The sequence below is a fragment of the Lathyrus oleraceus genome, chromosome 6 (genome assembly GCF_024323335.1).
Source record: "Lathyrus oleraceus cultivar Zhongwan6 chromosome 6, CAAS_Psat_ZW6_1.0, whole genome shotgun sequence".
Taxonomy (NCBI): Eukaryota; Viridiplantae; Streptophyta; class Magnoliopsida; order Fabales; family Fabaceae; genus Lathyrus; species Lathyrus oleraceus.
In genome coordinates this window covers 217,632,207-217,653,792 of record NC_066584.1, presented here as the reverse complement: position 1 = coordinate 217,653,792, position 21,586 = coordinate 217,632,207, and positions in this window count along the sequence as shown.

Genomic DNA, 21,586 nt, shown 5'->3' with positions numbered 1-21,586 from the left:
GGACGTATTGATGAGAGATAGAGTAAATAAGGAACACCGTAAGGTACGGTGCACTTAAGTGAATTGTAGAACATCGTAAGGTATGGTGCACTTAAGTAGAATACGAAATATGATAAGGTACCACGTGCTTAAGTGATTTTGGTATATCATAAGATATGGTCCACATACACTTAAGTGAGATTTTTAGCTTACAGCACATACAAGTGGTTCTATAAATAGAACCCTTGTGCAGAAGCATTTGTGCAATTGAAATTTTGTTTCTGTCTCTCTCACTCAAAGCCTTCATTCGTAGCAGCTAGCACTGAGATTGAAGGAATCCGTTCGTGTGGACTGAGTAGAGGCGTTGTTACCATTCAACGTTCGTGATCACTCCTTAGATCTGCATCAAAGGTTTCAATCGCCACAAGAGGTAACGATTCTACCACTGATCATGCCCATTCGTAAGGATCACTAAAGGAGAAAAAAATTAATTCCCACTGCGTTTTGGATCGCTATTCTCCTTTAATTCAAGAGATTCTAGCGCCGAAGACAAAAAAGCAAGTCAGAGGGTTCCTCAGGAGTCTGAATTATATATCCAGATTCATATCTCACATGACTACCACGTGTGGGACAATTTTTCAAGCTTCTTCGAAAAGATCAAATTTGTGTTTGGATAGAAGATTTCCAAAAACCTTTTTACAACATCAAGGAGTATTTGCTTGAACCTCCTATCTTGTCTCCTCCAGTGGAAGGAAGACCTTTGCTTATGTATTTGACTGTATTAGAAGAATGCATGGTCTGTGTGCTTGGACAGCAAGATGAGACTGGTAGAAAGGAGCATGCCATCTACTATCTGAGTAAGAATTTTACAGACTGTGAGTCACAGTATTCCATGCTTGAAAAGACTTGTTGTGGTTTAGCATGGGCTGCCAAACGTTTATGCCAGTATATGATCAATCATACCACTTGGTTGATATCCGAAATGGATCCAATCAAGTATATCTTTGAAAAGCCTTCTTTGACATGAATGATAGCTCGTTGGAAGATGTTATTATCTAAATATGACATTGAGTACCGAACTCAGAAAGCAATTAAAGGAAGTATTCTTGCAGATCATTTGGCTCACCAACCGGTCGATGATTATCAATCCATCAGGTTTGAATTCCTTGATGAAGATGTTATGTACTTGAAAGCTAAAGATTGCGATGAACCGTTTCCTGAAAAAGGACCAAAGCCTAGATTATTTTCCAACTTTGTAAGGATCAATGGAGTCACGCCATTTGCGGACTACCATTCTATCAATAAAATATGAGCCTTTTTCCCATTTGTTCGCTATTCTTATTTTATTTCAGTTTACGAAATTTCATTTTTTTTATGATCATGTTTGAAACAAAAAAATACATTTAAACAATCATATTCTTGAAAATTTACGAAAAAAAAGATATGTATTTTCCTCGACTTGTGAATACAAAAGAGGAATGTTAATGGCAATCCCAAGGACGGTAAGATCCTGAAGAGTGGTATTTAGTGACTTCCCCAGGCCTGATTTTCTCTTACTATAGTCTCCCCAGCATCAGATTGCAAGAGTAGTGTAATCTCTTATGAACCTCTGCCAACATCTTTATCTTGTTGATATTAGTCGAGTATCTGGTTATACTATGTTATCAATCTCGCGTCTTTGTGTTTGTTTTGTCATCATAATCATACGCATGTGCATGGCATCATGATGTTTATTTGTGCATTTTGCACTTTTTCAATAATTCCTCACCATTCTCTGGAACTTTTCTCCCCGTAGAGTGTGTGCGTCCTCTCTCCAACAGAGTGTTGACCTTAAGCAGAAAGAGTTTATCCTTTCTAATCCCCTACTAAGTCTGATCCTCGTGGAAGATTTTGTTTCAGTTTTCCCCTCCAGTTCATTATCTGGATGGAATCAATCCTTAATTGAGTTTATTTTCTCATTGGATTGAAGTCTATTTTTGACCAGTTCTCCCCAGTTCATTCATGGGTTGAACTTTGTTCCCCCTCTGATTGGTTACCTTTGTTAAGCTATCACTTGGCTGGTAGTTGGTAATCATTATGTTTGAGCTTATTACCTTTGTTAAGCTACCACTCGGCTGATAGTAGGTAATATTCCTTTTACCTCTGATTGGTTACCTTTGTTAAGCTATCATTTGGCTGGTAGTTGGTAATCATTCTGTTTGAGCTTATTACCTTTGTTAAGCTATCACTCGGCTGATAGTAGGTAATATTCGTTTTACCTTTGATTGGTTACCTTTGTTAAGCTATCACTTGGTTGATAGTTGGTAATCATTTTGTTTGAGCTTATTACATTTGTTAAGCTATCACTCGGCTGATAGTAGGTAATATTCCTTTTACCTTTGATTGGTTACCTTTGTTAAGTTATCACTTGGCTGGTAGTTGGTAATCATTCGGTTGGAGCTTATTACCTTTGTTAAGTTATCACTCGGCTGATAGTAGGTAATATTCTTGTTACCTCTGATTGTTTACCTTTGTTAAGCTATCATTTGGTTGGTAGTTGGTAATCATTATGTTTGAGCTTATTACCTTTGTTAAGTTATCACTCGACTGATAGTAGGCAATATTCTTCTCCTATTGGAGTCAGAATTTTTGCCTATTGATGTTTTCTTTTCCCCGGCAAAGTCTTATATTATTAAGTCTTCCCCTTTGGGTATTTAGTTCGTTATCTAACCATGCATCGATTACTTTCGAGCTTTTCCTTTTCCCCCTGCGGAATTTTGTCTGTCCCATCTGGGTACCTCTTTGGAATTTGTCTTTCCCCTGTAAAACTTCAGTCTCCTCTCGTCTCTAACGGTTCTTTGTCTCTTATGGCGCTATACTCCCACAGATATTCTTATTTGCATTCATATCATATCATAAACATCCTGCGGTATCTTAGGGCCAAAAACTGGGTCTTTAATATTTAAGTCTCTCCAATCTTGTCGAGACGAAGATTTCAATCTTCATATCCCCAAATTGAAGAAACTTAAATAGGGTCATATGTTATACCCTAATTTTTAACCCTAAGATCCCACACCTCATTTGTATCTTTTGCATACAAACAAGGTTACATCTTGGCCCTTCCCTTTACCATCTTTGGGTTTGCTTCTTGCAGAGATCACCAAGCACCTCATTGTTTTTTTGTTTTATCTTTAATGATCATTTGATTTATTTCTTATCTAACCACTAATCAATTACCTAAAATATGTCTTGTTTCCCTTAAGTTTATTATGCAAGGTAGGGCTCCTCAAGTCAAAAGCATCTCAAAGTTTGGTAGCTTACTTCTCAAGAAAAGTCTAAGGTTCATATGTTTATTTCCATGCCTTCTACAACAAGTAACTTCAAGATTTGAGAAATCTAATCAAGAAATCATCAAGGACACCATATTTTGAGTACATATGATCACCCATGTTCTTTGGAATGCAAGGAAAGTCCAAATACACAAGCTTGTTCCAAGAGGTTTGACCTAAAAGTCAACAAGTTAAATTCAAAGTTCCAAGGATCACAACTCCCTCAATTCTCAACATTTTTGAATTCCCCTTTTTGCATATGACTCTTATCAACATCCTCTACGACTTCTCTTTACATGATAGGAGCCAATTATGCTTGGAGGATTATAAAACTTTGGAGATATTATAGGTCATTTGTGGACTTAGTGAAAATTTCACCTATTTTCAAGTGACTTTTTGCCAACTTTCAAAGATCATAACTTCTTTAATTTGTAACATATGAAGCTTACTCTTTTTTCACAATGCCATTGGTGATACCCTCTACAAGTTTGCTTCAATGACCAAGGTCAAATTATGCTTGAAAGGCTATGGAATTCATTGGGACACTATAGGTCATTTTCAGCCATGAAGCACTCAAATTTTTCTAAGTTATGGAACCAGTATTTTATGCCAGCTTCAAGACACCATAACTTTGTCCTCAAACATCCAAATGCAATCTTTCTTGGCACATTGTGATCTTGGTCATGATGTTAACACATTGCAAAAAGAATGGATCAAAAAGCCTCTTGAATAGGATGCCCCATTGAGTTGAACATGGTGACTTGAAGCTGAAGAAATCACCATTGCCCGAAATTTGGTCATGACTAAACTCAATTCCAAGCCAAATTAGCAAGTGTTTTGATCCTAAACATGTTTTAACAAACCTCCAGAACTTAATTATCACTTAAAATGCATCATTTGGCTGAGTTTTGATGAGTTTAAAGTCACACTTTTCACACACTTGGATCAAATTTGTTTTGCATGAATTCAGCATCATTCCACACGTATTTGGATCCAATCACATTCCCTATAAATAGAGGAAGTTATTTCTTTCATTTGCAAGCTTTTGAGAGCCATGAAACCCCTGCTGCAACTAGAAATTTTTCCAGAAAATTCAACTATCGTATTTTAAGTTTCAATTTGTTTCAATCCATTTTCTTGATTCTATTAGCTCCATCGACACCCTCTAAAACTTTTTCAGCAATTCCTAAGCTTTGAGACCTGTTGAATTGCTCCAACCAGATCGAGCTTCATCAACTTCTGATCACCATCTGGACAAGGTAGTTCTGAGCATCATTTGAACTCAAACAACTTACCACTATGTAGTCATTCACTCTCTGATGCTTTCCCCTAACTTATTTGGTCTTGATTGATCGTGTTCCTCATTTAATTTAATTTTTCGTGGCTTGCTTGTTTCTGAAACTTCTTTGAAATTCCCTTTACTCAGTTCACATAAATGAATTTGAGGCATAAGGTTGAATTTAGGATGATGAGAAGAGGATCACAATTTGGATGGTCTCGTGTCTTGAAGTTACCAAACGATGAAACTCTGGTGAGAGTTCACCGGAGAAGACGACCAAAGTCTTTCTTAGGTGGTCTAAGTTTGGACCAGACATGTTGGCATTTTGAAATATTTTGATTGGTTAAATTCAAATTGGATCCTGTGTTCTGATTGCAGTGTGTTCCATCGTGTTTCTAATCATTTGAAGTGTTGGATTTGCCATGTCAATTAATGAGGCGTGGTCTAACACTCCTGGTTTTTTTTTTAATTTAATTCTTTTTCTTTTCTTATTTTAAATTTCTTTTTCTTTAAAAATTCGTAGTAATTTTATTTTTTATCCAAAAAATCCCAAAATAATTTCTAAAATTCTATTTTATTTTTCTTCATCTAATTTTTATTTTTTCACATTTAATTTTATTGATTTTCTATTTTTCATGAATTTTCTATTTTATCCTTTGTTTTAATTAGTTTAAAAATACTTTTCTGCATTTTAAAATTCTAAAAAATTTATTATATGTTTCTCATTTCATTTCCAACCTTCCATAATTTTCTTGGCCATTTATTTAGTGTTTTGAAGGAATTTGTGGATTTTCCATTTTATTTCCATTTTAAAAATCATTTAAAAATATCTTTAATGCATTTTTATTTCATTTAATTGCATTTTAAATTTTTTTGACCTTGTGGACTTCTGTTGGCCTTGGATCATGATGATTTTGACTTCAAGTCTCATCAAACTGAATGGATCTTGGGTGTTGATGGGGTGAAAACCCTAATCCACCAAAATGGATGATTGATTTTGATGATGACTTGATCAAAACTACGGTTCAATTTGGGTGTGACTTATCTTGTTTCTTTCTTCTTCATCTCCTTATTTTCCCCTTTGATTAATTGGATGGATTGTGTCCATCTTGTTCATGATGTGTCGATTGGTAGTTGATGAACTTTCATCATTTCAAATATACCTTCTAGATGATCATGAATCATTTAAGGTACTTTGGATCGATGCATAAGTTTTTCCTAAGTGTCATGAAATATGGATTGAAGTAATGGACCATCCTCTTAGCCTTTGTGCTTGATCATCCCCTTTCTTTTTCTTTTCTTTTGTGGCATAACTTTAGGAGTATGATTTACATACCATTTCTCTAGCTTGTATTAACACAAATATTATTATTGATCGACCTCAGATAGTTGTGACTTCTATATAAGTCCAATTATGATTGCTTAACATAGCACTAATTTTATCCCAAAGGCAATGGCATTTTCATAATTGAGATTGTAGGTCTCCTATTCCTCATGGTATTATGTGAAAATGTTGCTCCTTTTCCATTTGTGAGAGCTAGTGGCATACTTGTTGATTTTATCCAAGTTGGAACCCTTCTCACAAATGATGTATAGGTTCATATTTTTATGCTGATTAGTGGATAGTTGAGTGTTCTCCAAAAAATGACTGAAATATCTTTTCATCTTTCACTAACATTTACTAACATCTTATTATATTAGCTTTATTTTGATGTCATTTATTGTATGCTTCTATTTCTTATTATTTATTTTGTGTTTTTATTTTAGCATCTCATATCATATTGTTTTGTGGCTTATTATTTGTTCTTTGTCCATTTGGACTTTCATTTCCCTTGTAAAAGACATTAATAAAAGAAAAACCCCTAAAAAGAACTTGGTTATCTTGATTCATGGACTTGTGGTTACTATCCTTGGCATCTTTGTGGAGTTACGAACTTAGAATTATGATCTTGACCTTTTCTTTGGGACTTGTGAATTGAGACCTTGGAATTCATCTGATACCTTTGACTTGAGATTTCCTTTTGAAGACTTGGATTGGTTACTTTGATTTTATCTGACAACAATTATATACATCAGAGTAATGGTGCAATTAAGGGTGTCACACAATCACTTCACACCGTTTTCCAAAATATCCTGTCATGCTCTTTTATTAAATCAAAACATAAAGCATTTGCACAATACGTAGCGGATAGAAATCAAATCAATCATGCAAAACATGTAACACATTACATGTAAAATTATTCAACAAGGTAAAACATCCCGTCCCGATGTTACATCTATCAGAGCATGACCCACTAAGGAACTACACTAGACTCCAAGGACTAGCTTCTACTCAATCACTGCTCGTTACCTGAAAACATAGTTGTAAGGGTGAGTTCCTCAATCGATATAATAAGCATTATAAAATATCATGTAATGCTAAGTAATTTAACACATTTCATCACCCAAATCAGATCACACATTCAGCAACGGCAACATCAACTCAAAATCATAATCATACTCAACCCAACACAAAACACACGTATAATATTGGAATACATCCATTCATATTATACGCCATACATATTTTATGCAATGAGACTCCATGCATGCGGTACCGACTATTCGTGAACTCATAGTTCAACCTCACCGACCAAATCCAGGTACGGCTACCAAGCTCACTAGTCCCACTCATTTGAGACCTAGTGACTCACTCACTAATTCCTCACCATGGGAATTAGCTACCACCCCAAGGGCTATGCTATGCACGCTAATCACCTAGCATGCAAACATCAACAATAATCCACAATACTAACTCACTAATTCCTCACCATGGGAATTAGCTACCACCATAAAGGCCACAATATGCAAGCTAAATCACTTAGTCATGCAAACATCAACAATCATCCACAATGGACATATGCTCACACTCTAAGCCATAACAGTCCATTCATAGTTTCATACATGATAGATACATTCACAACATTATGCATACCATCGTACATCATCAACATATTTACCACATAATCATATCATGTCATACCACATAATCAATTACAGCATTAGCACACTCTACTAATACCTATACTGCTCAAAACAACGGGAAATGATCCCTACTCTATCATACATCAGCTAAATTACATTACTCAGCTGAACAACCAAAAACTGCACAATAACAACACAGAAAAATCACAATCCTGCCCATACGCGTACTGCCTAGTCTCATACGCGTATGGCCCAATTCTCAGCCAATCCCATACGCGTACCACCTATCTCATACGCGTATGCTACGCGTACCACTTCCCCATACGCGTACCAACAGAGATCAAACCACGTTCAAAACATCATCTCCTTCATCCATACGCGTAATGCCTAGTGCCATACGCGTACCAGGCCATCTCATACGCGTATTGCCTAGTGTCATACGCGTATGACCAGAAACCAGATTTCCAGATCTGCTATGGTTTTCTCTACCACGAGATTCCTCAGATCCAACCTCCTACAATCCAATTTTACACAGTAATCGTTCATATCATCTAACACGAATCATACCCTATTCGATTTCACAATTCCTACCATTATTACATCTAATTCCTACGAATTTCTCCAATTAAAACCCGTATTTCGTTCATCCAATATTTCACAATTTTTCAGCATACATCATTCTAATCAGAGTCAAATCCATGGTTTATCACTACCCACTACATGTTATCCCATAATACCCATTAATCGACGATAAACCCCCCTTACCTGAGTTAATCCGGCAAATCCTTTAGCTTCAAGCTTTTCCCTTCTTCAACCCTCGTTCTCTTGCTCTTCCTCCTTGCCCTTTTCTCACTTTCTGTCGCTTCTCTGGTTTTCACGTGAAAAACCCTTTTTACCAAATGGAACTCTTTATATATATTCCAACTTATTATTCCAATAATAATAATTCCAAATAATATTCCAATTATTTAATTAAATTAATAAATATTCTTATTAACTTAAATTAAATAATTATCATATTTTATCGGGGTGTTACAACTCTCCCCCACTAAAAGAGTTTTCGTCCTCGAAAACATACCTCAAGCGAATAACTCCGGATAAGACTCCTTCATCTGACTCTCAAGTTCCCAAGTTACATTGCCACCTGCTGGTCCTCCCCAAGCTACCTTCACCAAAGCAATCTCTTTACCCCGCAACTGCTTCAACTCTCGATCCTCAATCCTCATAGGTGATGTTTCAACAGTCAGGTTATCTCTCACCTGGACATCATCTACTTGGACCACATGCGACGGATCATGAATGTACCTCCTCAACTGAGACACATGAAAAACCTCATGCAAATTCGCAAGTGACGGCGGTAAAGCGATACGATAGGCTACCTCTCCTATCCTCTCCAAAATCTGATAAGGACCAATAAATCGAGGTGTCAACTTCTTCGACTTCAAAGCTCGACCAACCCCCGTTATCGGAGTGACACGAAGAAACACATGATCTCCCTCTTGAAACTCAAGTGACTTCCTTCTCTTGTCGTGATAACTCTTCTGACGACTCTGAGCAATCCTCATCTTCTCCTGAATCATCTTAATCTTTTCCGTAGTTTGTTGCACAATCTCCGGTCCAATCACAGCACTCTCACCGGACTCATACCAACATAAAGGTGTCCGACATCTCCTACCATACAAAGCTTCAAACGGTGCCATACCAATGCTCGAATGAAAACTATTGTTGTAGGTAAACTCAATCAAAGGTAAATAACAATCCCAAGCACCTCCCTTTTCCAAAACACAAGCCCTCAAAAGATCCTCTAGCGACTGAATCGTCCTCTCAGTCTGACCATCAGTCTGCGGATGATATGCAGAACTCAATCTCAGTTTAGTTCCCAAAGCCCTCTGCAAACCTTCCCAGAACTTCGATGTAAATCTAGGATCTCTGTCCGAAACAATACTCGACGGAATACCATGCAAACTTACAATTTTCTCAATATACAACTCAGCTAATCTCTCTAACGGATAATCCATTCTGATCGGAATGAAATGAGCCGATTTTGTCAATCTATCAACAATCACCCAAATAGCTTCAAAATTCTTAATTGTCCTCGGTAAACCAGAAACAAAATCCATACTGATACTATCCCACTTCCACTCTGGAATAGCCAACGGTTGCATTAGTCCAGACGGCTTCTGATGCTCAATCTTTGACTTCTGACAAGTCAAACAAGAATAAACAAAACTTGCAATTTCTCTTTTCATTCCCGGCCACCAAAATAACTTTTTCAAATCATGATACATCTTCGTAGCTCCAGGATGAATACTCAGGCCACTACGATGTCCTTCCTCAAGAATACTCTTCTTAAGTTCGGTAACATCCGGAATACACACCCGATTACCAAATTTCAAAACACCATTCTCATCAACTCTGAATTCACCACCTTGACCTTGATTCACTAGAGTCAACTTATCAACCAAAAGCACATCGGATTTCTGACCCTCTCTGATCTCACCCAGAATACTACTCGTTAACTTCAACATTCCCAATTTAACACTATTGTGAGTACTCTCACACACCAAACTCAAGTCTCTAAACTGCTCAATTAAATCCAATTCCTTAACCATTAACATAGACATATGCAATGATTTCCGACTCAATGCATCAGCCACTACGTTTGCTTTACCCGGATGGTAATTCAAACCAAAGTCATAATCCTTCAGAAACTCTAACCATCTCCTCTGCCTCATATTCAGCTCTTTCTGGTCAAACAAATACTTTAAACTTTTATGGTCACTGAAAACCTCAAATCTTGACCCGTACAAGTAATGCCTCCATAACTTCAGGACAAATACTACAGCTGCCAACTCTAAATCGTGCGTCGGATAGTTCCTCTCATGAACCTTCAGTTGTCTCGAAGCATAAGCTACAACCTGCTTATTCTGCATCAAAACACCACCTAAACCCAACAATGAAGCATCACAGTAAACCTCAAATGGTTCTGACGGACTCGGTAATATCAGAATAGGAGCAGTAGTTAACCTTCTCTTTAACTCTTGGAAACCTTCTTCACATTTTGAGTCCCAAACAAACGCTTGCCCCTTTCTAGTCAGCATCGTCAACGGTAACGCCAACTTAGAAAATCCCTCAATGAATTTCCTATAATAACCTGCAAGTCCAAGAAAACTCCTTATCTCAGAAACTGACTTCGGAGCTTCCCACTTAGACACCGCTTCTATCTTAGAAGGATCAACAGCAACACCACCTCTTGAAATCACATGACCAAGAAAACTAACCTCTTCTAACCAAAATTCACATTTAGACAGTTTAGCAAATAACTTCTTTTCTCGTAGAACTCTTAAAACCATTCTCAAATGCTCAGCATGCTCTTCTTCAGATTTCGAATACACCAAAATATCGTCAATAAACACCACAACAAACTGGTCTAGATACGGATGGAAAATCCTATTCATATACTCCATAAATACTCCAGGCGCATTAGTCACACCAAAAGGCATTACAGAATATTCATAATGTCCATACCTTGTTCTGAAAGCAGTCTTCTGAATATCCTCAGTTTTCACACGTATCTGATGATACCCAGATCTCAAATCGATTTTACTGAACACACTCGCACCCACCAACTGATCCATCAAATCATCAATCCTCGGCAAAGGATACCGATTCTTGATCGTCACCTTATTCAGTTGCCTGTAGTCCACACACAACCTCATAGTACCTTCTTTCTTCTTAACCAATAACACTGGTGCACCCCACGGCGACACACTCGGACGAATAAATTTCTTATCCAACAGATCTTCCAACTGACTCTTCAATTCAGTTAACTCAACAGCAGACATACGGTACGGAGCCATCGATATTGGCCTAGTACCAGGTACCAAATCAATCGAGAACTCAACTTCACGCTCTGGCGGCAATTCATTCACTTCTTCAGGAAACACATCAGGAAAATCACACACTACGGCTAGATCGCAAATCACCAGTTTATCTTTAGCCTCCAAAGTCGCTAACAGCATAAACAACTCTGCCCCATCTGCTACTGCCTCATTCACCTGCCTTGCTGATAGAAACAAACTCTTTCCTTCCTCAATCTCAGGAAAGATCACAGTCTTATCAAAACAGTTGATATAAACTCGGTTAGACACCAACCAGTTCATACCCAGGATAACATCAATCTGCACTAGAGGAAGACACACGAGGTCCATCCCAAAGTCTCTACCAAAAATACTCAAAGGACAATTTAAACAAACTGAAGTAGTAGTCACTGAACCCTTCGCAGGAGTATCAATCACCATACTACCATGCATCTCAGATATCTCTAGTTTAAGTTTCACAGCACAATCCAAAGATATAAAGGAATGAGTCGCACTTGTGTCAATAATAGCTACAAGAGGAAAGCCATTAATATAACACGTACCTCGGATCAAACGATCATCTGCAGAAGCCTCAGAACCCGATAAAGCAAAGACCTTGCCTCCCGACTGGTTCTCTCTCTTCGGCTTAGGACACTGTGGACTGATATGACCCACTTCTCCACAGTTGAAACAAGTCACAGTCTTCAACCGGCACTCTGCAGCCAAGTGACCACCTTTTCCACACTTGAAACACTTCTTCTCATTACTGGTACACTCATGGAAACGATGTCCAGCCTGACCACATCTGTAACACTTAGCAGGGGCACTGGAATCTCCCCCACTAGGTCTCCTCATCCCACTCTGTCTCTGGAAACCTTTGCCAGCTGCATACGGTTTCCCACGATCATTCTGATTCTTGCCTTTCCTATCAACCCTCTGTTGATAGCTCTCTGCTCTGGCCTTGGTATCCTGTTCAAAAATCCTGCAACAGTCAACCAAGTCAGAAAACACTCTGATCCGCTGATACCCAATAGCCTGCTTGATCTCGGGACGTAACCCGTTCTCAAACTTCACACATTTTGAAAATTCCTCAGTAGCCTCGTTATAGGGAGTGTAATACTTCGACAGCTCTGTGAACTTAGCAGCATACTCAGTAACAGACCGGTTGCCCTGCTTCAATTCTAAGAACTCTATCTCTTTCTTTCCTCTGACATCCTCCGGAAAGTACTTCCTCAGGAATCTCTCTCTGAACACCGCCCAAGTGATCTCAGCATTCCCAGCAGCTTCCAACTCAGTGCGGGTAGCAACCCACCAATCATCTGCTTCCTCTGACAGCATATGTGTACCGAACCTGACCTTCTGGTTTTCGGCACACTCAGTCACTCGGAAGATCCTCTCAATCTCCTTCAACCACTTCTGAGCACCATCTGGATCGTATGCTCCCTTGAACATTGGAGGATTGTTCTTCTGGAACTCACTCAGTTGACGAGCAGCTCCCATTCCTACAACATTCGGATTCCCTCCAAGTACTCCAGCTAGCATACCCAGAGCCTCAGCAATCGCAGCATCGTCTCTACCTCTTCCAGCCATTCTATTCTGAAAACCCAACAAGCTAAACAATAAGTACTGATAGGGTTACACAACACCTATCCCGTACAGGGGAACAGAATAATTACGACTCGACTCGACCGACTATGCTCTGATACCACTAATGTAACACCCTTCTAAAATACCCCAAATATTTAATTTAAACAACAATTATATACATCAGAGTAAAGGTGCAATTAAGGGTGTCACACAATCACTTCACACCGTTTTCCAAAATATCCTGTCATGCTCTTTTATTAAATCAAAACATAAAGCATTTGCACAATACGCAGCGGATAGAAATCAAATCAATCATGCAAAACATGTAACACATTACATGTAAAATTATTCAACAAGGTAAAACATCCCGTCCCGATGTTACATCTATCAGAGCATGACCCACTAAGGAACTACACTAGACTCCAAGGACTAGCTTCTACTCAATCACTGCTCGTTACCTGAAAACATAGTTGTAAGGGTGAGTTCCTCAATCGATATAATAAGCATTATAAAATATCATGTAATGCTAAGTAATTTAACACATTTCATCACCCAAATCAGATCACACATTCAGCAACGGCAACATCAACTCAAAATCATAATCATACTCAACCCAACACAAAACACACGTATAATATTGGAATACATCCATTCATATTATACGCCATACATATTTTATGCAATGAGACTCCATGCATGCGGTACCGACTATTCGTGAACTCATAGTTCAACCTCACCGACCAAATCCAGGTACGGCTACCAAGCTCACTAGTCCCACTCATTTGAGACCTAGTGACTCACTCACTAATTCCTCACCATGGGAATTAGCTACCACCCCAAGGGCTATGCTATGCACGCTAATCACCTAGCATGCAAACATCAACAATAATCCACAATACTAACTCACTAATTCCTCACCATGGGAATTAGCTACCACCATAAAGGCCACAATATGCAAGCTAAATCACTTAGTCATGCAAACATCAACAATCATCCACAATGGACATATGCTCACACTCTAAGCCATAACAGTCCATTCATAGTTTCATACATGATAGATACATTCACAACATTATGCATACCATCGTACATCATCAACATATTTACCACATAATCATATCATGTCATACCACATAATCAATTACAGCATTAGCACACTCTACTAATACCTATACTGCTCAAAACAACGGGAAATGATCCCTACTCTATCATACATCAGCTAAATTACATTACTCAGCTGAACAACCAAAAACTGCACAACAACAGCACAGAAAAATCACAATCCTGCCCATACGCGTACTGCCTAGTCCCATACGCGTATGGCCCAATTCTCAGCCAATCCCATACGCGTACCACCTATCTCATACGCGTATGCTACGCGTACCACTTCCCCATACGCGTACCAACAGAGACCAAACCACGTTCAAAACATCATCTCCCTCATCCATACGCGTAATGCCTAGTGCCATACGCGTACCAGGCCATCTCATACGCGTATTGCCTAGTGTCATACGCGTATGACCAGAAACCAGATTTCCAGATCTGCTATGGTTTTCTCTACCACGAGATTCCTCAGATCCAACCTCCTACAATCCAATTTTACACAGTAATCGTTCATATCATCTAACACGAATCATACCCTATTCGATTTCACAATTCCTACCATTATTACATCTAATTCCTACGAATTTCTCCAATTAAAATCCGTATTTCGTTCATCCAATATTTCACAATTTTTCAGCATACATCATTCTAATCAGAGTCAAATCCATGGTTTATCACTACCCACTACATGTTATCCCATAATACCCATTAATCGACGATAAACCCCCCTTACCTGAGTTAATCCGGCAAATCCTTTAGCTTCAAGCTTTTCCCTTCTTCAACCCTCGTTCTCTTGCTCTTCCTCCTTGCCCTTTTCTCACTTTCTGTCGCTTCTCTGGTTTTCACGTGAAAAACCCTTTTTACCAAATGGAACTCTTTATATATATTCCAACTTATTATTCCAATAATAATAATTCCAAATAATATTCCAATTATTTAATTAAATTAATAAATATTCTTATTAACTTAAATTAAATAATTATCATATTTTATCGGGGTGTTACAACTTCTATATAAGTCCAATTATGATTGCTTAACATAGCACTAATTTTATCCCAAAGGCAATGGCATTTTCATAATTGAGATTGTAGGTCTCCTATTCCTCATGGTATTATGTGAAAATGTTGCTCCTTTTCCATTTGTGAGAGCTAGTGGCATACTTGTTGATTTTATCCAAGTTGGAACCCTTCTCACAAATGATGTATAGGTTCATATTTTTATGCTGATTAGTGGATAGTTGAGTGTTCTCCAAAAAATGACTGAAATATCTTTTCATCTTTCACTAACATTTACTAACATCTTATTATATTAGCTTTATTTAGATGTCATTTATTGTATGCTTCTATTTCTTATTATTTATTTTGTGTTTTTATTTTAGCATCTCATATCATATTGTTTTGTGGCTTATTATTTGTTCTTTGTCCATTTGGACTTTCATTTCCCTTGTAAAAGACATTAATAAAAGAAAAACCCCTAAAAAGAACTTGGTTATCTTGATTCATGGACTTGTGGTTACTATCCTTGGCATCTTTGTGGAGTTACGAACTTAGAATTATGATCTTGACCTTTTCTTTGGGACTTGTGAATTTAGACCTTGGAATTCATCTGATACCTTTGACTTGAGATTTCCTTTTGAAGACTTGGATTGGTTACTTTGATTTTATCTGACACATGGATTACTATTTGCTTATTTTGCTTGCTTGAGGCTTAATCCAAAGGAGGGAAATTCTTATTTGACTTATGTCATAAAGCTTGATGTCTCTTAGTTAGATCTTTCCTCCCTAGCTTTTACTTTATACTTTAGGATAATCTCTCTTTCTCCTCCCTTTCTTTAATTTTCAAAATCTCCTCTCTTTTTCAAAACCTTTTTATTTTCAAACTTAAACCATTTTCTCAATAAACCTTGACTTATGTCAAGTGATTTTTAAAACCTTTTTCCAATGAATTCCAATCCATCTTAAGCATACTTAGACTAGTTTCAAAAGACTAAAAAATGCCTAACTCATTCAAACCATTTTATGCACTTTGTGTACTTTTCCTTTTTAAAACTTTTCTCAAGGAATTAGACATGAGTCATTTCCATGGTTGAGTTATAATTCTCCTATATCCATAGTATTAATGATAATCATTTTCCATCTCTGGGAGCTAGTGACATACTTGTTGATCCCTATCCAAGTTGGAGTCCTTCTCATGATGATGCAAACTTCTCATACTTGTGGGTGACTAGTTAAGTATTCTCCTTCAAATGACAAAATTTCTTTTTTCATAAAAATGAATCAAAACAAACTCCTTTTGTTATTTTTACCACGAACTATGGGGTTTTGATCCTCCATTGCACTTTGTTGGTACGTAGGCATGAGACTTTAAAGTCTTGGAAAACACCAAATCATAATAAAAATGCTTATTTTCCCATTACTCCGATCTTTTAACAAACCCCATCTTTATCAAGCTAAAATGTGCATATTTTCAAAGAGGTTCTCATGGAGTACCATGGATGTTTAGGATGCTAATATCTTCCCTTTACATAACTAACCCTCGGGCCCTTGTTCTCTTTTTGTTAGTTTTGTTTTAAAACTTTTTTGGGTTTTGTTCGTACTTTTTCCCTTTTCCTTTGAAAATAATAAAAGTGCGGTGACGACTCTTGCTTTGCGAGTTAAGTTAATCAATAGGTTAATCTCAAAAATTTTACCTCTATAGTGCCTCCATTGGAGAGGCGAGGGGAAATAGTCGATAAAACCCTCGAAAAGATAAGTGCATGGGAAGCGTTAAAAAAGGATAAGGAATCAGTCTCGAAATTGAGATTAGGGTTCATAAGTCAATTACGCAAGGGGAAGGTATTAGTACCCCTCACGTCCATGGTACTCCATGGGAACCATTTGAATTATTTACGTATGTGGGAATTTATCTCGTCATTATTTTATTTTTTAAAAGAATTTATGTGAAAGAGAGGGGTTTTGTTTTTTTATTATGGTGCTCGCCAGGGATTGTGGCCCTCGTACCTACGCATCACTCATCGGGGATGTGGAATCAGAGCTCCGTAGTTAGGAGTAGAAAATATTTATATGTTTATTGATTTTACATTTGAGAAAAGGGTTTTCGAGATGGGTTCCCTAGGGCACAAAAAATTAGGTTTGATGGGTTGTATTGATTTTACCTTGAATAAGGGTTTATGAAAAGAGTTTGTGATTAGATTGTACTAAAGTCTATGGGCAGAGGTGAATATTCTAGACAACAAATCAAGCGTCTCGCATCCAAAATAATCAGAGTGGGGGTAGGAATACTCCATTCTCACTCATTCTCTACTGCTTAAGGCTCGTGGTGCACAATACTAATCGTATTTATTAAGTGTTTTTGATTTGATTAAGAAAAATCCATTTGACGTTGGATAAAGGGTTTGTTTATTTGATTAAGAAATTTGGCTTATGCAACATGAATGCAAAGTAACCAACCAGAAAGATAAAGGATATCATTGTAAAGTAGCCCAAGAGAAAGCCTTGTGTGTGCAAAAGTAACCTATGTTAAACAAAAGATAATGGTCTTACAAACATGTCCCCCTAAGGTGGTGCCATGATGACATTCTTACAACAGGTATGTAAGTACAGATGAAACCCAAAGTTTGAAACAAATTATCACAAAAGAGTAATGGAAAAGGCCTCCAAGAAAAGGTCCTAGGATGAGATACTTTAAGTCCAAGTTGATTAAGTTCCATGAATTGTATTTGTTCTTATAATTTTATCATGTTTTTGTTGTTTTTAAGTGTATGATGACAATATAGTAAAGACAAGATGATAAACATGCATGATGAAATTTATACAATGATAATGATGATGATGAGTACTTAAATGTAAATGACATGAAAGTAAATGACAATGAATAATAACAATAACAAAAGGTTAGTAGTAATCAAAAGTTAGTAAAGTTAGGGTTATGGACAAATGGACCAACACTTGGGGATTATCTATCCATAGGTCAATAGATTCAAAATATGGCACATCAAGGGATAACATATAATTGATAAAAAGTATGGAAGATGATTAATGGATCAACTTATCATAGATTTGTAACAATGAAAGTTATTCAACCTCAAGTCCATCTATCAATATATTGACAAAAGTAAGACTATACAACCCAAAGTTAACAGTTATGATTGATTGAGTTGTTAGGTTAACAAATTATATGGACAAGGCATAATATCAACAAGTTAGTAAAGGGTTAGTGGGTTAGTATAAACCAAAAGGAAACATAATGTATCAGATGAATCCATAAGTTAACAAGTGCATAATTAAGACTTCATCCACAAGTCAAATGACCAAGTTATTTGAAGTAGGGGCAACCTATCCATGCTTCAAAGTACCATGGATGAACACATGATCATCCAATGGTAGGTTTGAAGTATGGAAGGTTTTACTCAACCCTAAACCAAACAAGTCATGACTTAAGTTGGTTTTATTAGTCCATGAGTTCAAGACTTCATAATCCCTCAAAAAATATCCAAATGAAATAAAACAAGTCGCCAATAAATTCTAGAGACAAAAATAATGGGAGTTTATGTTCAACATATTTGCAAAATAATAAAATAAAAGAGTGTAAAAAATAAATCAAAGTTGGTAATAAAATTGGATAAAATAAAATAAAATGAAAGTGAAATAAAAAATAAATAGACAGAATGCACACACTGGGGGTTAAACCCCTGACCTTGGGGTCATTGGGGGATCAACCCCCTCTCCCACTGGGCCACAAGCTCAATGGTGATAACCAAACACACCGAAACAATAAAATATTAAAACAAGTTAAAAAAAGAGATTTGCACACTAACCAACCCATCACGACAAGACACGACTTTGATTCAAATTCCAAAAATGCGCGAAACGGTCATCTTCAACCTTCGACCACTCAAAATTAAACTCCAAAAAAATAGGTTTTCAATCAGATCAAACATCAAGATAGCTTGTATGATCAACAATAAATTATTATCCACACTCATGAGCCATTGTTGGCTCTGAGTGGAGAGTATTTTACCATGATTCTGATAAATACAGTTCACCTAGCTCAAAAATTAAATTCTAAGTGCTAACTAATAAAAGCTGGAAACTTAGGGGAAATGATCAGAGGATCATTCCGAGGGGGATGGTAACTTGTTTGGATGATGGGGGAGGAGAAAACTACATGATCAGAAGTAACTCAATGATGATTTTCGATGGTATGGCTTAGCTCAGGTGAGGCATGGGGAAGGGGAGTTAGGTGTTTGGAAAGCTTGAATGATGGTTGGTGAAGGTTTCTAGGTGGTTGTTTGAAGTTGAAACTCACTGAAACTCAAAACACGATGTTCTATTTTTGAAGCTCTAAGTGAAAAGTTCAGCAGAGGTTTGGGGGGCTTTCAAGCTTGGTTTTTTGATGGAATGTCTTTACCTATTTATAGGAAAAGTATGTGGATGGTTTTGGAGGGAGAACGAAGTGGTTTGATCAGAAATGAAGAGTGGCTCCAAGCAAGCTCGAGGTGGGTCATGGGGAACAAGTGAGGCTGAGTTCTGAGCTTGTTTGCACCATAGACAAGTTAGTTTTGGTCCCTTTCATTGATTTGGAACAACCAAGGGCATTGACAAGGCTTGCTGCAAAATTTGCTTTTTTCCATTTTGGGCAAAACCTGATTTTTGCACATGGGATCGATTTCCTTCATTTGTGAGGTTTTGGCTTGCAAGTTGACTTATAAACGTGTCACACTATGATATGTAATGTGTTAGGGATCAAAACGAAATATATTTAAAAGGTTTAAGGACTTGGTGGATCAATTTACCAAATCTGACTGATGTGGTTGGTTTTGCAGATCAGGATGAACACTCATGTTTGAACCAAGGCCAAATAAAATTGGCTCATGCATTTTGTCTCAATTTTGGTCCATTTGTTACTTGCCATGATATTAATTGAATGCAAAAAGATCCAAGTCAAAAGGGTTTGTGGTTTGGAAATGGAAATGTGTCAAAGTAGTAGTCATGACACAATTTTAGGGCATGGTAGGCATGTTGGATCAGCTTGGTCAATTGCAAAATTGAACCCCTTCCTCAATGAATTAGGTCTTGGACCTTGAAACAAAGTTAGATAAGAAGTTATTTAGGAAATTTTTATTGAAGTGGAATTCAAAAAGAATGAAAAATGAGAAAGTTATGGTCTTTGGAACTTCCCATGGGCCATTTTTACCAAAATGTGACCAACCAACATGACCTAATTTAGGGATTTTGTGATTTCTTGATTTCCAAGGAACAATGATGGATTTTTTTAGTTTAAATGATCATGCAATGATGGGAAATGATTTTTGTATCATTGTGGAATGATTTTAGATCAAATTGGTGGATGGATCAAGTCATGGAAAGTTGAAAAATCATGAACAAACCAACTACTTGTAACATGGGTTGAATGGATGTTTAAATGGTAGATTTTGATTGTAAGGGAAATAAAATGATGTTGAATGAATGGTATGGTGATTGGATAGTCTAAAATGATCGAGGTCAATGTAGCGGGGTATTCGTTACCATTAGAGATATTGACTAAATCCAAGGTAAATCATCCAAGTCGAGTCGCCACAGCACTTCTATTTATCCAAAGGAATGGTTAGAAAGCGAACAAAAACCTAAAAGTTTTATCGAATCAAAAACTAGTAAAAATGTCAGAGATCTGGGTAAGGAGGTTGGTTATGCAATGGGAAGGTATTAGGCACCCAAAACATCCTAGGTACTCCTAGGGAGCCCTTTTCACATTTGTTGCAAAGGTTGTTGTTTTTTTTTAAAAAAAATTATTTGTGCAAACATGATTGAAGGGATGAGAAAAGCGTGTATGTTTATCTAATGTACTACTTACTAAAAGAAGGGTCAAAAGAAAATGACTCGCACGGACGTCTCTCGACTCGACTGACTCACACTCCTCTCCTATCTTTTTAAGAGCTGCCATGGCGCATCCACTGCATACGTATCTCATCTGAATCTGAGAATCAGAGTCTTCGTAGCTCGGCTACCTATGGGTTAAAGAGGAGTGTGCTCGCTAAGACATCGCGTCTTATGCCTACGTATCTCATCTGGGATGAAAATCAGAGCAAAACGTAGTTCAACCACCTATGGGGTAAGGGTTGTGTTTTGGGGTGAACGACGTTACTACGCAATCTACCGGATGCTCGACCTTTGGAGACTTACTCGCCTGTAGTAGAAGGAGATAACATGTTCTTAGGAGAAGAAAAATCAATGAGTTTAGGGTGTTTAGGGATGCTCATGCAAAAAGGCAGTCCTAGATGAAGGAACCGCGCTACCTTAAATGACATGCCACGAGAGGCTATACGAAACCTAAGAAATCGGTAACATGCGGGAAAAGTAAAGGGATCGAGATATCTATCGTACGGATAAAGATCCGAAGTAACAGCAATTAAAGAGATAAGAAACCCAGAGATCTCTCAAGCTAGCACCATCAAAGAAAGTGAGTCAGTACAGGTAATCGGAATAAACCTCCAAGTGGTATCCCAC